This window comes from Bos grunniens, chromosome 6 (genome assembly GCF_055505025.1).
Source record: "Bos grunniens cultivar Pamir isolate PY7600 chromosome 6, Bosgru_T2T1.0, whole genome shotgun sequence".
Classification (NCBI taxonomy): domain Eukaryota; kingdom Metazoa; phylum Chordata; class Mammalia; order Artiodactyla; family Bovidae; genus Bos; species Bos grunniens.
Window position 1 is genome coordinate 101,626,395 of NC_141170.1, and position 16,962 is coordinate 101,643,356.

The window sequence follows — 16,962 nt, forward strand, 5'->3', positions numbered from 1 at the left end:
CTAACATGAAGTGCAGTCAGAGATAGGGAAGCAGATTGGACACCCATAGAGAACGTTCTCACTCCAAAATTTACAAGATATGAACTTGTTTACTATGGGAGATTGTGGTGTCTTTCTACTTTTTTTTTTTTTTAGATACTTTACTAGTACTATTTTCTTTCTTTTCCTTCTTTTTTACAATTTTCTTTTGAAACAAGTTTTTTAAAAAAGAATTGATTTAAGAAAAATTAAGTAAAAATTAGAATGAGTTAAATGAAAATTTGGCCCAATTCCTGAAGATGGGAAATAAATGTGGTTTGCAAAATACTTGTCTAAGTGGAGTATGTAGAAAAGTCAGAAAGTAAAATGCTATAGAGTGCTATTTCAAGCAACCACAAAGGAAGTCTGTAGAATTTTCCTTACCTAAAGTTTTCTCAAGATTAGTTCAGAATAATCCATAGATTTCACTAAACGATAGTTTCAATCAGTTGAGTCTAATGGCCAGTCCAGAAATAAAGGAAGAAGCTGCAGTGTAGGGGTCAAAAAAGGGGGGGGGAGCGCAAAAAAAAATCAAAGGTTTAAAATTTTTAAAAAGTGAAAGAACAGAAGGAAGGAAGGAAGGGACAGAGGGAGGGAAAAAGGGGGAAGGAAAGAAAGAAAGAAGGAGAGAGAGAGAGAAAATGGGTTCTACACAGTAAAATATAGATTGTGAGCACTCTGGCTCCTTAATTTCACTTTGATGGTTGGCGTTACTTCATAAGACAGTTCGATTTACACTCTTGGTTTAAAATATTAATTAAGCTCTTCTGACTCCATAATTCTGGGCCTTTAACACACAGTCATTGTTCCGTTTTCCCTGTTATACATTAGAATGTACAGACACTATGATTTTATTTAGTTAATTTCAAGATTAAAGATTTCCTTAATTGTAGTCTTCTGTTATTTCTTTGTAGTTGCTAAAACTGCATGCTTTATAGCTCAAGGGAAAACTTGTACTATTTGAGTCCCTGTTAAAAGTAAACCATGGGCTTCCGCTTCCAGGAAGACAGAACAGACGTGCTTCTCTCTATTCCTCCCACTGAATACAGTTAATACCCCAGCATTGTGTATACAGCAAGCCTAAGAAGACTCTGAAAGGTAGAGACATGAGGGCCAACCAGCTAAGGAGTTTGGGACCCTAGATATGATGCAGTGGTCAGTTCCCTGGGTTTTCTTCTTGCCTCATATATCCTGGACTAGGCGCTGCAGCAGTTGGAGATACCAATGGGAACAGACCAAAAAAAAAAAAAAAGCACAAAAGCTGACTGTCTCTAACCATTGGTCCAGGAATGGGGAAGTGTAGCAAAACAGAAAATCTTCGGTCAGTAACTTCTCTGCTCCCGCCAAAAACTGTAGGGAAAAAAGCTGTGGTCCTCACTGCTTCCCACAATAGTCCCGACAGAGTGGAGCGCCTAGACATCCACTCTCACCAGCCTGTGAAGAGATGTCCGACTCCTGTGCCAAAATGATGCCAGAGAAGGCCCAGTAGGGGGTGAGGACTCTCCCCACTGCCCAGAGGCAGCGAGGCCACTACCCGCAGTGGTGTCAGTGGAGGCCACGTGGAGTGCAGTAGGAGGTGCTCCTGCCTCGCCCAGGCAGGGGTCTGTGGAGGGCCAGTAGAGGGCACAGCTCCCACCTTTGCCCAGCAGTAACAAGGACTGTCGATAGAGGCCAGGAGGGAAGCCTGGATGTCTACTCCCCAGGGTAGTAAAAAGGCAATGCTCCCTCCACCCATGCCAGAGAAGAGTCACAGGCAGCTAAACTAGATGCTTAAATAAGATCCAGAGTCTCATAATGCCTAGGTTTCGATTTAAAAAATCACTATCTTTCTCCTTTATCTTTAATAGAAAATCACTTCCAGTGAAAATCAAGATCCAATAAGATTTCAAATCAAATAATAAAAAACAATCAACAGATACCAACACTGAAATGACACAGCTGTTAGACTTATTTGACATGATTTTTAAAGGAGCCATCATAAAAATGCTTCAGTGAGCAATTATGAAAATGCTTAAAACAAAAAACAGAAACTCTCTGCAATGAAATAGAAAATGTGAAAAAGAACCAAACAGAAATTTAGAAATGAAAAATACAATAGCCAACAACAGCCAAACTCTATGGATAAGTTCAACAGCAGAACGGAGGGGACGGGGGAAGAATCAGTGAACCTACAGATCAATCAATAAGGAAATATCTGTTCTGAAAAACAGAGGGAAAATAGACTGGGCAAAAAAGGAAAAAGAACAGAGCCTTAAGGACCTAATGTAGAACTATATGTAAAAATCTAATATTTCTGTTAGCAGTGTTCCAGGAGAGGAGGAAAAAAGATTAAAAAAAGATGAAAACTTCCCAAATTTGGTAAAAGACATAAGTCTGTAGATTGAAGAAACTGAATGAAGCTCAAATAGAATCTCCAAAGAAATCTATATCAAGATACATCATCATCAAACTTCTGAAGCAAAGGAAAAACCTTGAAAACAGCCCAAGAGGAACAAAACCTAACCTACAGTGAGTGGAAAAATGATTCCAATTTCCATTTTTTCCAAATGGAAATCAAAACCTTTAGCTCACAAGATCCACCCATTATGAAATATAGTTTTATTCTACAAAGTGTTTCTTCATTGCTGGCTCTACCATATGACCCAGCAATTACACTTCCGGGCATTTATCCCAGAGAAATGATAACTTGTGTTCACATAACAACCTGTACATAAATGTTTATAACAGCTTCATTTGTCAAAGCCTCAATCTGGAAGCAACTGAGATGTCCTCTGACAGATAAATAACCAACTGTGGTATAACCATACCATGGACTACCACTCAGCAATAATAAAGGTACAAACTAGTCATTCACGCAACAACCTGGATTAATCTCCAGGAAATGATGCTGAGTGCAAAAGCAAGCCCCCAAATGTCATGTACTGTGTAATTCCACTACATGAAGTATTTTTTTTTCTTTTGATGGGGACCATTTTTAAAGTCTTTATTCAATTTGTTACCATATTGCGTCCCTTTGATGCTTTGGTTTTTTGGCCCTGCAGCATGTAGGATCTTAGCTCCCTGACCAGGGCTTGAACCTGCACCCCCTGCACTGGAAGACGAAGTCTTAACCACTGGACCACCAGGGAAGTCCCTATGTGACATTTTGAAATGATGAAAGTATGCAAGTGGAGAACACAGCAATTGCCAGGGGTTAGTGAAGGGGTACGAGCTTCCCTGTAGCTCAGATGGTAAAGAATCTGCCTGCAATGCGGGAGACCCAGGCTCGGTCCCTGGGTTGGGAAGATCTCCTGGAGAAGGGAATGGCAACCCAATCCAGTATTCTTGCCTGGAGAATCCCATGGACAGAGGAGCCTGGTGGCTACTATCCATGGGGTCGCAAAGAGTCAGACACAACTGAGTGACTAACACACAATGAAGGGCTAGTCATAGGAGGAAAGTGGATTTGGCTATAAAAGGGCCATAGGAGGGATTCTTGTGGATATGGAATGTTCTGTCTCTTGACAGACTGTATCCAGCCTCCTGGCTGTGATATTGCATTACAGTTTTTCAAGATGTTACCATCGGGGGATACTTGGTAAAGGGTACCTGTGTGTGTGCTGTGTGTTAAGTCACTTCAGTTGTGTCCGACTCTTTACGACCCTATAGACTGTAGCCCATCAGGCTCCTCTGTCCATGGGATTCTCCAGGCAAGAATACTGGAGTGGGTTGCCATGCCCTCCTTCAGGGGAATCTTCCCAACCCAGGGGTCAAGCCCACATCTTTTATGTCTCCTGCATTGGCAAGTGGGTTCTTTATTACTAGTGCCAACTGGGAAGACCCAAAGGGTACGTAGCATCTCTCAATATTATTTCCTGTAACTGCACATAAATCTGCAATTATCTCAAATAAAGTTTAGTTAAAATCAAGATATTGTATCATGTGTATAAGCTCCTCAAATTCTAGCAGGCTGTGTGCCCAGTTTAACAGAGATTACTTCTGGGAAGATGGATGCGTTCCTCTGAGGGTCATGGGGTGGTGAAGACAGGACTCTTTCCATTTTATTTCCTTAGGAATTGTTTGAAAATAAATTTCTGAACATGAACATGTATTACTCTTCTAATGGAAGGAAACAAGTTACTAAAATTAAAAAAAATTAAACCACATTCACTTATGATTACTTAAAGAGAATCTTTTCTGCACTTCCCCATGTTAAAAAAAAGTTTCTTGGCACAAGCAACCCTGGTATTTAGGAAATATATTGAGTTCAGTTTTTTAGAGAGGGAAATCTTCAATTTAGTTTTTTTAAAGAGAAACTCACCCCAAGCAAGATTATGAAAGATTATGAAATATAATTAGCTCCCAAGATTATGAAATATAATTTTATTCCACAAAGAGTTTCTCAGATATCTCAACACAATCTCTGACAAAAAAAGTCAAAGGTGGTTGGATATATGGTGTTTAGTCACTCAGTTGTGTCTGACTCTTTGTGACCCCCGCAGACTGTAGCCTGCCAAGCTCCTCTGTTCATCAGATTCTCCAGGCAAGAATACTGGAGTAGGTAGCCATTCCCTTCTCCAGGGGATCTTCCTGACCCAGGGATCAAACCTGGTTCTCCTGCGTTGAGGGCAGATTCTTTACCATCTGAATCACACATCTTCTGAATATCTGTAGAACAGCTCACACGAGAATATCATTAGGAAGCTCAAGAAAACGTCTTTAAATGGATAGAAACAAACTCTCACCTGCTGGAACTACTTACAACCAGATGGTATCTTAACACGTTCCTTCCCCACAGATTCAGAATTTGACAGTTGAACCCTTGAGTGTAGTCAGTGACTAAAAAGCTGACCCTGGAAAACTTGGACATCACCAAAGGACACTGAAACCAAGACAAGCACATATTTTAGATGGTGATGTCCTCTGGTGACCCAGGAGAAATAAAGAGCTACATTAAACCAAGAATATTGTCCTACTGCTTTATTCCAATGAACTCCAAATAGTAATTAAATTTACTGGTTACTCAACATCCACTATGTGCCAGACAGTGTACTACCAGCTCTTAATTGTCCCCAAAGGTAAGGTAAAAGCCATATGAGACTTCAAGATAATAGAGGAAACCAAGATTTAGCTTGCCAAGATCACAAGACGGTGAGCCCAAGTTGGAATTTGAACCCAGGCCAGTCTGATGCTAGAGCTCACATTCTTCATTGTGTTCTCCAAAGCCACCACTTACGCCAGCATGACAGGACTTCAGGAGGTATGCTGTTATATCACTGATGTAATGTGTCATCAAAAATCCTTCAGTCTTTCCTCTCCTAGGAATGTAACCAGCCTGGACCGCAATCTCCTTAAAGAAACCTGACTCCTGTTATTCCCCATTTTCTTTGGCTGTGCTCCACTTAGGAACATATATGTGTTGTATGTGTTCAGTTGCTAAGTCATGGCCAACCCTTTGTGACCCCATGAACTTCAGCCTGCCAGGCCTCCCTGTCCTTCACTATCTCCCAGAGTTTGCACGAATTCATGGCCATTGAGTCAGTGAGTCTCCAAATCACAGAATGTTAGAGCTTGTAAAAGCCCTAGAGAGCCTGGTAAGAAATCTATAAGCGTAACATACTGTTTCCCTTACAAGCTTACAGTAGGAGCTGAAGTCAGAGAGGAAACTGACAGCCTCAAGACCATGCTGGCAGCTAACGGTAAGCAAGACACACACGCAGACACACACCCAGACGCCAAGGGAGACTGTAATTGAATGTAGGGTTTTGGAGAAAACTCTGCCGTGGAGGAACATTCAGTAACAACTTTAACCACCAGATCCTTCCTCATACCTCTCTTTGTATGGTGGATCTTATTTCATTTGAATGTCAAAGGGAAAAATGCTCTATTACTCATGCTTTACTATTTAGCAAGTACTTTCCTACACAGCGTCTTAATCATTACAGTAGACACTGCTTTTAGCCAGAGAAAATGGTGTTTTCATGACACACGAGTCAACCAAGGTTAGTGAGATAGTGATTTGCTTGAGGTAACAGTGTCACCAAATAGGAGAACCATGACCCAAAGTTACCTCCTTCTCCAGTTTTTTAGATGGCTTCCAATACACCCTTTGTTCCTAATATCTGATTGTGGAAACTTAGATATTTTTAAGTTAATGTTTTCCTTACTATATAAAAGTGATAAATGTTTATGGTAGAAAATCTAGAGAATAAAATAAGGCAAAAGAAATGTTACATCTCATTTCATTATCCAAAGATATTGTCACAATTTTGTGTAAATCTTTCCAGTCATTTATCCATGCCTGTATATGCTAAAATAAAGACAAAATGGAGCCATGGGGTGTGTGTTAAGGCCTTTCCCTCTTTTTAGTAGTCAGTTCAGTTCAGTTGCTCAGTCGTGTCCGACTCTCTGCAACCCCATGAATCGCAGCACGCCAGGTCTCCCTGTCCATCACCAACTCCCGGAGTTCACTCAGACTCACATCCATCGAGTCAGTGATGCCATCCAGCCGTCTCATCCTCTGTTGTCCCCTTCTCCTCCTGCCCCCAATCCCTCCCAGCATCAGAGTCTTTTCCAATGAGTCAACTATTCGCATGAGGTGGCCAAAGTACTGGAGTTTCAGCTTTAGCATCATTCCTTCCAAAGAACACCCAGGACTGATCTCCTTTAGGATGGACTGGTTGGATCTCCTTGCAGTCCAAGGGACTCTCAAGAGTCTTCTCCATCACCACAGTTCAAAAGCATTAATTCTTCAGCCCTCAGCTTTCTTCATAGTCCAACTCTCACATCCATGTAGTACTAAATCACTATTATGTAGTTAACATTTTTTCATGCATTTCAATATTCTTCCACATCATATTCAAAAGAGTCATCATATTCTATCGTATGAATGCATCATAGCCTAACTAGTTAATATCCTATTGTTAAATAATAGTTTGTTTGTAGTTTGGGGTTTTTTGGTTTTGTGTTTTGCAATTATTATTAATGCTGAGGTGATCATCCCTGTAGCTAAATCTTTGCACACGTCTGTGATAATTTTCTTTGAATAAATTCCTAGAACTGGATTTTATTGGTCAAAACGCTTGCAAAATACTTAAGTTTTAAGATGCATTTAGATAGTAAGAAAAAGGTAAGGTTAATTTGACATGGGGATTTGTTTTAGCAAATTTTTATAGTATTTCTGAGCTTTCACTAATTGCAATGTCTATAGATTTTATTGCTAATTTTCTAAGTCAGAGGACAGAAGATTCATATGACTGTTCCTACTGTTTCACTCTTTAGTGAGTACTCTTAAAAATTTAGACCTGCAGAAGAAGAAAACCGGAACCAAGGTATGCAGAGATCCATTGTACGATGTACAGACCCTTGGGGACCCCAGTGATCACATCTCTAGAGTTCATGTCTTTGTGTAACCCCCTTTCACTGAGTGCAGGCTCCCAACCCGTATAGCAAAGTGAGGGGATGTCATATATGTGACTATGTAGTGCTATAAGAGACTCCCTCTTAGCAAACTGGAGTCAGAGATGCTCCCTGTGGGCTTCATCAAGTAAATGGCCCCATTGAGGGAGCCCATGCAGCTGCCAATAGCCATGTTAGCTCTCGGACCAAAGGATGGTTCCAGTTGACAACTAGCCTGGGGCTTCCCAGAAGGTGCTTGTGGTAAAGAACCTGCCTGCCAATGCAGGAGATGTAAGAGATGTGGGTTCAGTCCCTGGGTCTAGAAGATCCCCTGGAGGAGGGCGTGGCAACCTGTTAGGTAGTTAGAATAAGAAAAAGGAGTTGAGAATAGTGGTGGCTAAAAGACAAAGAAGGGAAAAGCCTGAGAAAATAGAACAAAGAAGGTCCTAGGACCGGAGTATGGACCTCAGATAAAACAAACAACCCTCCTGGCTAGCCCAATTTACATAGGGCAGACCCAGGGGGAGAAAAAACAAAACAAAACAAAACATAAAAAGAAGAGCCAAAGGGCCAGGAGTCTCTTTCCCCCACATGCTCTCTGTCTCTCTCTCCCTCTCTTCTCTTCACGTCTTTTGGGTCAGCATGCCCTCACGCCTCAAGGATGTATTTTCCTTTTATTCTCTAAATAAAACTGAGCTGTAACACAGAGCTATAACACTGATCTGTCCGAGGGCTATGACACGGTCTGTCTGAGAGCCAAGAGCTATAACGCGGTCTCTCTGAGAGCTGTGACACACCAAGGGCTTTAACATCCATCGCTTCAATTTTTTGTTGAGACAAGACAGAACCGAGGAAATTTCACACTCCCCTGACAAACCCACTCCAGTATTCTTGCCTGGAGAATCCCATGGATAGAGGAGCTTGGCAGGCTACAATCCTTGGGATCACAAAGAGTCAGACATGACTGAAGTGACTTAGCACATCACAACTAGCAAAAAGCTGGGCCCTCAGTCATACAACCATAAGGAATTGATTCTGCCAACAGCCTGCATGAACTTTCAGGTGGATGTCCCTCCAGTCGAGCCTCTAGATGAAAGCATAGCTTGGTCAACCCCTTGATTGAAGCTACTTGAGACCCTAACCAAGAATCCAGCTAAGTCATGCTTGTGCTCCTGACCCAAAGTAACTAGAGAAAATAAATGTATATTGTTTTATGCCACTAAATTTGTGGCAAAAAAAAAAAAAAATATGGCAACTAACCTACCTTCTTGCCCTGAAAGCAGCACGCTTACCTGACTCTGGCTTTCCCTCCTTCAGCCCATCCTTAGCCTGGCCCTGCATTCCCTCCAGAGTGGCCTTCCTCCCATGGATGCAGCATACCTGTATGGTCTCGTCCTTCTCCCTCTCCCCAAACTCTGCTCTGCACCAGAGAGGCTGACCTGGCAGGAGGCACTCGCCAGGCTCCCGGACCAGCTGCCTTGGAGCTGGGAGAGGCCAGTGGAGGAGCTGGCCAGAGACTGGAGGGCAGAAGGCCCTGCTGTCTGTGTCCCCTTGGTGGCACTCACTCCCAGAACAGCCTCTCTTGCAGGTTGCCTCTGCTCCTGGGCTCTGGGAACTGTCACCTCCTGTCTTTGTCTCCTGGTGCCATCAGCGGCTCCCACCTGTTGCTAATTTCTGGTTTCTCTTGTCATCTGTTTGGCTTCTTAGAGCCTCAGCACCTGTGGAAACCACTTATCTGCACTATGTTCCCTTTGCTGTGCACACTTGAAGTGGCTTCTCTTCTGTGGACACCCTGGTGCTGCAGTGCCCACAGCTGTGAGCCTGTGCCTCATTCCACTTTGAACCTGAAGTGTCAGCATGGCACCTGGATAATGTCAGTGCCACGGACACTGCACATGTGTTGCTTCACCAAATGACGGCGCTCTGTGAGCACTGGTGTGCTTTCTCATCGGGGGCCCTTGCCAGGTGAGTGGAACATGGGTGAGTGGGACAGGACACCTGTCCCTAGGCACACACAATTCAGGGGCAGGAAACAGACATAAACAACTAGTTAGATCCAGGTGCTAACTACTGCAAGAGAGGTATATTCAAAGTGTGAGGGAGCAGGAAAGTCGGGCAGTGGAGGTGGTGCTAGAGGGAGGAGGAAGGGCCTTCTTCAGAGGGAACAGCCTGTGGGAAGGCATGGAGGCCTGAGAGACTCTAGTAGACTCTGTTCTGAGTGAATGTGATCATGGAGTCTAGCTCTCACGTGTGTTTTCCCTTAGTAACAAATTCTTTACCCCCACAATATCATGTAGGATTCTACCAATCTTCAAAGACACTTCTCAGCTCCTACTGAAGGAAGTAGCCTCATGTTGTCAGTCTATGGTGCTTTCGTCATTCTTCCCAGGCTTCTTCCTAAAATATGTTCAAGACTAAAGGACAACGGTATGACAGTGTCTGTAACACTCAGCAGTCCCCCGGGGAGAGGTCTCAAAGGCAGGCCGCTTGATGCAGTCGCAGTAGAAGGCAACAAGCGTGGCCACACGGGGTGCTAGCAGTATGGTCGTGCGTGAATGGCAAACCCACCACTTATTAGCTGTGTGACCTGGCTGAGCCTCTTTCTTTATAGGTATAATACCTACCCAGGGGAATGGAGGAATTATCTTATAAAGCATATTTATGGCTTACTGTGTGCTAGGCACCATGCTAGAATTTATTATTCATTATATCACTTAATCCTCAAATAATCCTATGAATGGGATACTGCTATTAGCTCTAATTTAGAGATTTGAAAACACTGAGGCTCAGAGAAGGAATTTGTCCAAGGTCACACAGCAGTGATAGGCAGAAGTCAAAGTCCATGCCCTTAACCATTCCCTTTCGGGCTACCTCACAGCAAAGCATTGGCCCCAGGGTCTGGTTTGAATGGAAGCCTCAGGGAATTTCTGCTCCCTCCCTTTCCTGCTGGCAGAGATGAGGAAGTTGAGTGCCTGTCCTCAGGCCCTATCCACTGGTGCTAGAAACAGAAAAAGAGAAGTCATCAAGCCTGTTGTTTGCCAATTCCTTCTGAGCTTTAGAGATGGGTGTTTTTAGGTGAGATGGGTGTTTTTAGGTGAGATGGGTGTTTTTAGGAAACCTCCAAAGGTTTTAAGGTGTTTTTAGAAACCTCCAAAGCCAAGGAAAGCCAAAGAATCCTCCCAAGTGAGGAGGACACTCACACCCTCACTGAAGGAGAGGGCGGGAAACAGCAGCCGGGCAGCGCTTTGTGTGAAGCCCTCGCACCAGAGGAGCACCTTGTTATGGAAGTTTTACAGACATCACAGCAGAGGCCGGAGCCCCGGCCTCGTGAGGGGGCAGAACCTCGGCAGGATGGCCTCCTGCCTGCCCCTCCTCCAGCGCCCTGGCCTCCCACAGACAAGATCAAGTTCAGGGGAGGCACAGCCAGGGGCAGGCCGAAGCTTGGTAGGATACCAGCTAAGCGATTCAAACCCTTCCCCGAGGGGCTTAGGGCGTGGTGCGTTAGCAGTGCTTTCTTTTTTCCCTCGCTGGGCTTTAGCTCTCCAGCAAGAGCGTCGGGACCCAGAGCCAGCTGCCAGGATACCTCCGCGCTCACATCAAAGACGAAGGCCGGGCCTGCCTGCACAAGTGCTTGCCGGCCGACCCGCGCACACGTCTCTCACACACATGCTCTCTCTCACACACACACACACACACTATAAATCCCACACATAAAATACACACACTGAGACAAACTACACATAATACACACACACACACTCAGACAAACCACACACAATATACACCACACACATACATACAACTTGTATTAATAACACACACCACACACCTCTATACCCCAGGTAGCACATATGCCACACCTCACACCTTCGTATCACATGTGTACACCACACACATAAATACACGACACACCAGATATACATACCACATATAGCCCACACACCCTACAGAACACACATACCAAACCTCACACCCTTCATCTCATATATACGCCCCCACACACATATGATCCACACACCACACCTCACATCCATAAAGGCAACACACACATTACAGCACACTCATATCACACTTTACCCCTTACATCATGCATGTTTACACACCACACACTTATGCTTCACACACATATACACAGGACACTTGCACCGTACATACCGCATACACAGTACCTCAGATTCTCACAGAGTACACACACCGTACACTATAAGCATCACACACCCACACTGCACACGTACCACATGTAAACACACACACACCACATGTAAACACACACACTACAGCACACACATGTCAAACTGTACATTCTCACACCACGTATACCCACACCGTACCACTTTCACACACACACCACTGCTAGATATACCCATCACACCAGAGCACACAGACACAACACTGCAGTCACGTCACACACATATAAACACGTAGCACACACATCACATGCATCCTGTATATTCGGTGTACACACACACACACACACACACACAGTTTTGAGTTCATTCACATCTCTGCTGCAGCCCCAACCCAACAGTACCCAATCATTCTGAGGAAAAGCCACAGACAGCCCCTCCAGGGGTTCTTTTCTCTTCCTGGCATCATTAGAGCCTCCTTGCTGGATAAATTAATTACAGAGTTGGAGAAACAGAAACTCAACTCCCACCCACCGTCCCCCTGAAGTATCAACATTGTCGATCTATTTTTGAACTTCAAAATCCAAGGTGTGACGTGCCTCGTTGCTGCGCAGCCAGCGCTCTGGCAGCGAACTGGCCTCCCACTTTCATGTGGTGAGCGGCTCAGCGCTCCTCTCAGCGCTCACCTGGAGCGTGTCAGCGCGGAGGGAGCGGGCGTGGGCGATGCCCGAGTCAGGCACACGCCCAGCCGTGGGGCTGCAGGGGCGAAGAGCGCCCGGGGAAGTGGTGGCCGTTCCAAGGCAGATAAAGAATCCGTCCTGTGGGCTGCATGTACTGTTTGGTCAAAGGGGGGGATTTTGTCAGCCCCGGAAACCAAAGGACCAAACCATTATTGTAACCATACTGTTCAGGCTTTGGGGGTGATTTTTAGGATTGTTCAATTTTGCAATCATATGAAAGAGGATGGCCACTCCTGACCTCCGTGTCATCTTGTCAGATTCATGTCATCTACACATTCAGGACACCGGTCTCATTCAATAGGTCTGCTGCCTGGAGGTACTACATTCTCGCTGAAAGGCCGTGTATGAACTGCATAAACCAATGCGCTACTAAATCCACCTGTTCTAGCAGATGAGACGGGTGAGGTGGTTGGGACCAACACACTGCCGTCCCTGGTCAGCCAATGAAACGCCACGGGGGACCAAAGGCCTCTCTCCGAGGGCCCTGAGGGCTGGGACCGCCACCGCTGCGCATCTGCCCTCTATTTTCCTGGGCCCCCTTCCTATGTTCTTCAGGCCAGTACTTTTCCAAGAGACCCTCCCAACTTCCCTGGGTCTGGTCTCCCCAAAGAACCAGGGAGAGCAGCAGAGAGAAAGTGTCCCTTTCTCTAAAGCTCTGCAGGGTGCGTGAGGTGGGAGGCAAAAGGTTGAGCCAGGATGGGAGGATGGGGCTGACTGGGGTAACTGTCTGTTATCTTTGGTTCAGCACTTCAAAGGCAATTAGCTTTCATTAGGGGCCAGGGCAGGACACCACCACCATCTAGATAACGCTTAAAGCAGCAGCTTCTACATGTGCCACAAAGGTGAGGTGGGTGGTCATGGCAACCCTTAGGCTGTTGAAGGAACTCTGAAGTGGTGGGAGTGGATGTGCAGAGGAGGGAATTGGTGGCAGTGTTATTTTGGTGGGTGAAAGAATCGGAGAGCCCTGTGGGATCCATCCTGGAGTCCTCAGGGATGATACCACCACTGGCTAGCAGGGTGTTCTGGGTAAAATTTGAGTCAGGGGTGGTGCAGTAGTTTGGTGAGCACCTTTCATTCCCCCTGAGACTAGGTTCCTCCCTGATAAGCCATTTTCATTTCAAGTCGACTTTTCCCCAGGCCCATCTCCGTCAGCATTGAAATAAGGCTTTGGTCTAATTGCCAGCTACTTGAGATGTGTCCATCTTGAACACAGGGAGTCGGGAGGCCCAAGGAGAGGAGGCAGCCAGACAAGTGTTCCAGGGTGAAGCCAGCCAGATGGCTCTTAAATGTCTCGTGAAGGAGCCCGGCCAGAAGCCCCGTGGAAGTTTCCTGCAGCACAGCCTCATCTGTGGTCACATTTCTGAATGCCGCCGCCCAGGAATTGTAGGGTGGGCTGAATAATCCTGCTTCCTGAGGGCGTGTGTGGACCACACATCCCCTGATTTCAAGGAAAAACTCAGGAAATACGTGGTCCGAGGAGAAAGGAGCCTCAATAGGGTTTTTGTTGTTGTTATTTTGCAAGGATCTTGAAGTGAATGCCCACAAACTGCCCACGCGATGAATAGCCGCATTCATCTCCCTGGGCAGCGAGGCCAGAACCCGGCCTGCTGGGGGAGGCTCCACAGCCACTTTTCCCTGACGCGGGTCTGGTAGTGTGAGCCTGAGGGGACGGGCAGATACCAAGAACTCCTGCCCTCTCATCCCTGCCCCGACCCTGTCTCTTCTGGGCCTGGGGCCATTTGCTTGGTTATTTCGCCCTCAGTTTCTCCATCCATAAAATGGGGATAATGGTGTTTACTTACTTGCCTCATGAGTTTTATGGGAATTAATTACTGTTTGTAAAGTGCTTTGAAGATGAAAAGTGCGAGGTGGCATCATCGTTATTATTGTGAAATATCTTCCACTGCTCCCTGGCCAGGTTCTTCCTGACTCCAGAGAGCATTTCAACTTGGGCTCTAAATGAGACCCTCATAGGGGCCCATGTGAACAGGCCGTGTGTGTACACAGCTGGGTGTCTGGAGGCGGAGAAAGCACTGTCGCCCAGGAAAGGTATTTCCCATTTATGGGAGTGTTCAGGGGACCTGGCCAGGAGGAGGGGCAGTGCCTAGTGGTCCCAGGACACAGTCACCTACCACGCACATGAGTCAGCAGTAGCAGAGCCATCTCCATTTCCACCACGTGCTCTTCATGTGTATACAGCATAACGAAGCCTTCGCTACCAAGAATTTTTTCTTTACTCTTGTTGTACCAGAAACATAACAATATAAAATTTTTATAAAACATAACAATATAAAATCTAAAATCTATGCTACCATGATGTGCTCTAAGATGAAGTGAAACTACCCAATGCCTTCCATGAGGGGCCACAGAAAACAAAGTCTCAGAATTTCAGTCTCCTAAAGATTATCCCTCTTCTCCAGTGAGTATGATCTCACTTTCTGAAATATATGAGACAGAAAATAAAGTTCTGTGACACTGCCTTTGATTTGGGTTCCAGTAGTGAAACTCCAGTACTTTGGCCACCTCATGCGAAGAGTTGACTCACTGGAAAAGACTCTGATGCTAGGAGGGATTGGGGGCAGGAGGACAAGGGGACGACAGAGGATGAGATGGCTGGATGGCATCACTGACTCAATGGACGTGAGTCTGAGTGAACTCCGGGAGTTGGTGATGGACAGGGAGGCCTGGCGTGCTGCGATTCACGGGGTCGAAAAGAGTCGGACAGGACTGAGCGACTGAACTGAACTGAACTGAGTGTCCTTTTGGAGCTAGTTCTAAAGAACCTGCTTGCCAATGCAGGAGACATTGAGACGTGGGTTCGATCCTGGGGTTGGGAAGATCCATTGTAGAAGGGAATGACAGCTCACTCCAGTATTCTTACCTGGAGAATCCCATGGACAGAGGAGTCTGGCAGGCTATGGTCCATGGGGTCACACGGAGTCAGACACGACTGAAGTGTCCCTTGGCTGATGGTGGGAGTGTTTTGTTTTCTTGATCTGTGTCTGGCTAAACAACGGTATGGACAGCTGGTTATACTTGGTAATGGGGCTAAGCGTGAGAGGACTCCTGGGGCAAGATTACTAAAGAAGGGTCTAAACGGGGAAAAAAAATCTATTGCATTAGAGTCTATATCAGACCCTGTCGGTGATTTATTCAGAAGTTCTAAGTTTCTAATGTAGCATATACAGAATAAATGTCAATCTAATTTTTCTCCAAAATAAAAATAGGCAACATCCCAAATTGCAGAAGATACCATATGTGATTATGCTGTTTGTTTATATAATAATCAAGGTACTTCTTTTCCTTGTAATTATATGGAAGAGGCCAGGAGGTAACTATGCAAATTACCCTGAAGGGCAGGTGGGGAACAAGCCAACTCAAATTATTTATCCAAATGGAGGGTACAAAGTCTTCCCATTTCATGGCAGATTGTGTTCTTGAAATGGGGGTTGAAAAATCTAAATGCTGTAAGTTAAATGTGATTTTTAAATAGAAACAATGCTATAATGAGAAATTATGTCCCTGCTTACAGGTGTAATGGCCAATTTGGTTTCTTTATTACAAAAGTAATTCATGTTCATTACTTTAAAAATTAAATAAGGAAAAAGAAAAGATACTGTACATTTAAAGTATCCATATTTTTCTGTTTAGAGGTAACACTGCTAATGTCTGAGTACCATTGTTCTTCCAGAACATGGATGTTTATTTTTTAAAAAAGAGTGATACTGAAATAAGATTTAGCAACCTCTTTTATACACTCATTATAACATGTTCCACATTAGTAAAATGTTTTGGTGTGAATTGGTATAACTAACAAATAAGGGTAAAACATATTATCATATGCTTCCTGGCTGTCTCTATATAATTTTTTTCTGACAGGTTCCAAGCCCATATTTCTCAAATGTGGAATTCATTTTATTATTATTATTATTATTATCATTAATTCATTAGAGTTTTTAAAATGAAAACATTACATATTTTCCAGTTTGTCCTTTTTCACTTACAATTTTGTTTATAGCATTTCCTTTTATTCTGACTTAAGAGAGGAAGTGTTTGAATTTTGTATAATCATATCTATAAATCTTTTCCTAATGATTTTGTCTTTTGATTTTATGCTTTATAACTTCCTATACTCCAAAATTGTGTAAATATTCACCAGCAGCTGAGCCTGAAAATATGTGTATGCTTAGTTTTTCTGAAACTATTTGTGTGCATCTTGTAAGGAGATTAGAAATACTTGATTATGTTTGGCAGAAAGAGTTCCAGGAATGTCTTTCTGTCTTGCTATTTTTCATCATTTCCATTTTCCTTTCCTTTCTTCCCTTTAAAATTGTTTCCTGAGTAGGCAAAAGCAGAGTTCAAGTTATTTGGCTCTCTGTGCCTTTCCTAAGGCTTTCGTTTCATTAGCGCTCACACCTCCCTTTTTTACAGCAATGATGTTATACCCTTGTGTCTGTCTTGAAGCTGTATACCCCAGTCCCCATCTGTAGAGAACTGTCACCTCCTAATCCCTCCGTATGTTGTTTGCATCATGTCAATGTGCCTTCTAAGTCTCTTTTGGTAGTCAAACTGGAAACTTGATTTGAATCCTGAGTTGGTAAAGCAGAAAAAAATTTCTACTCCTGGCCACACTTAATGCTTCAGTGATCCTTTTCATTCAGAGTACTCCTCCGTTCCCAGCTGTAGAGTCCAGTCTTGGC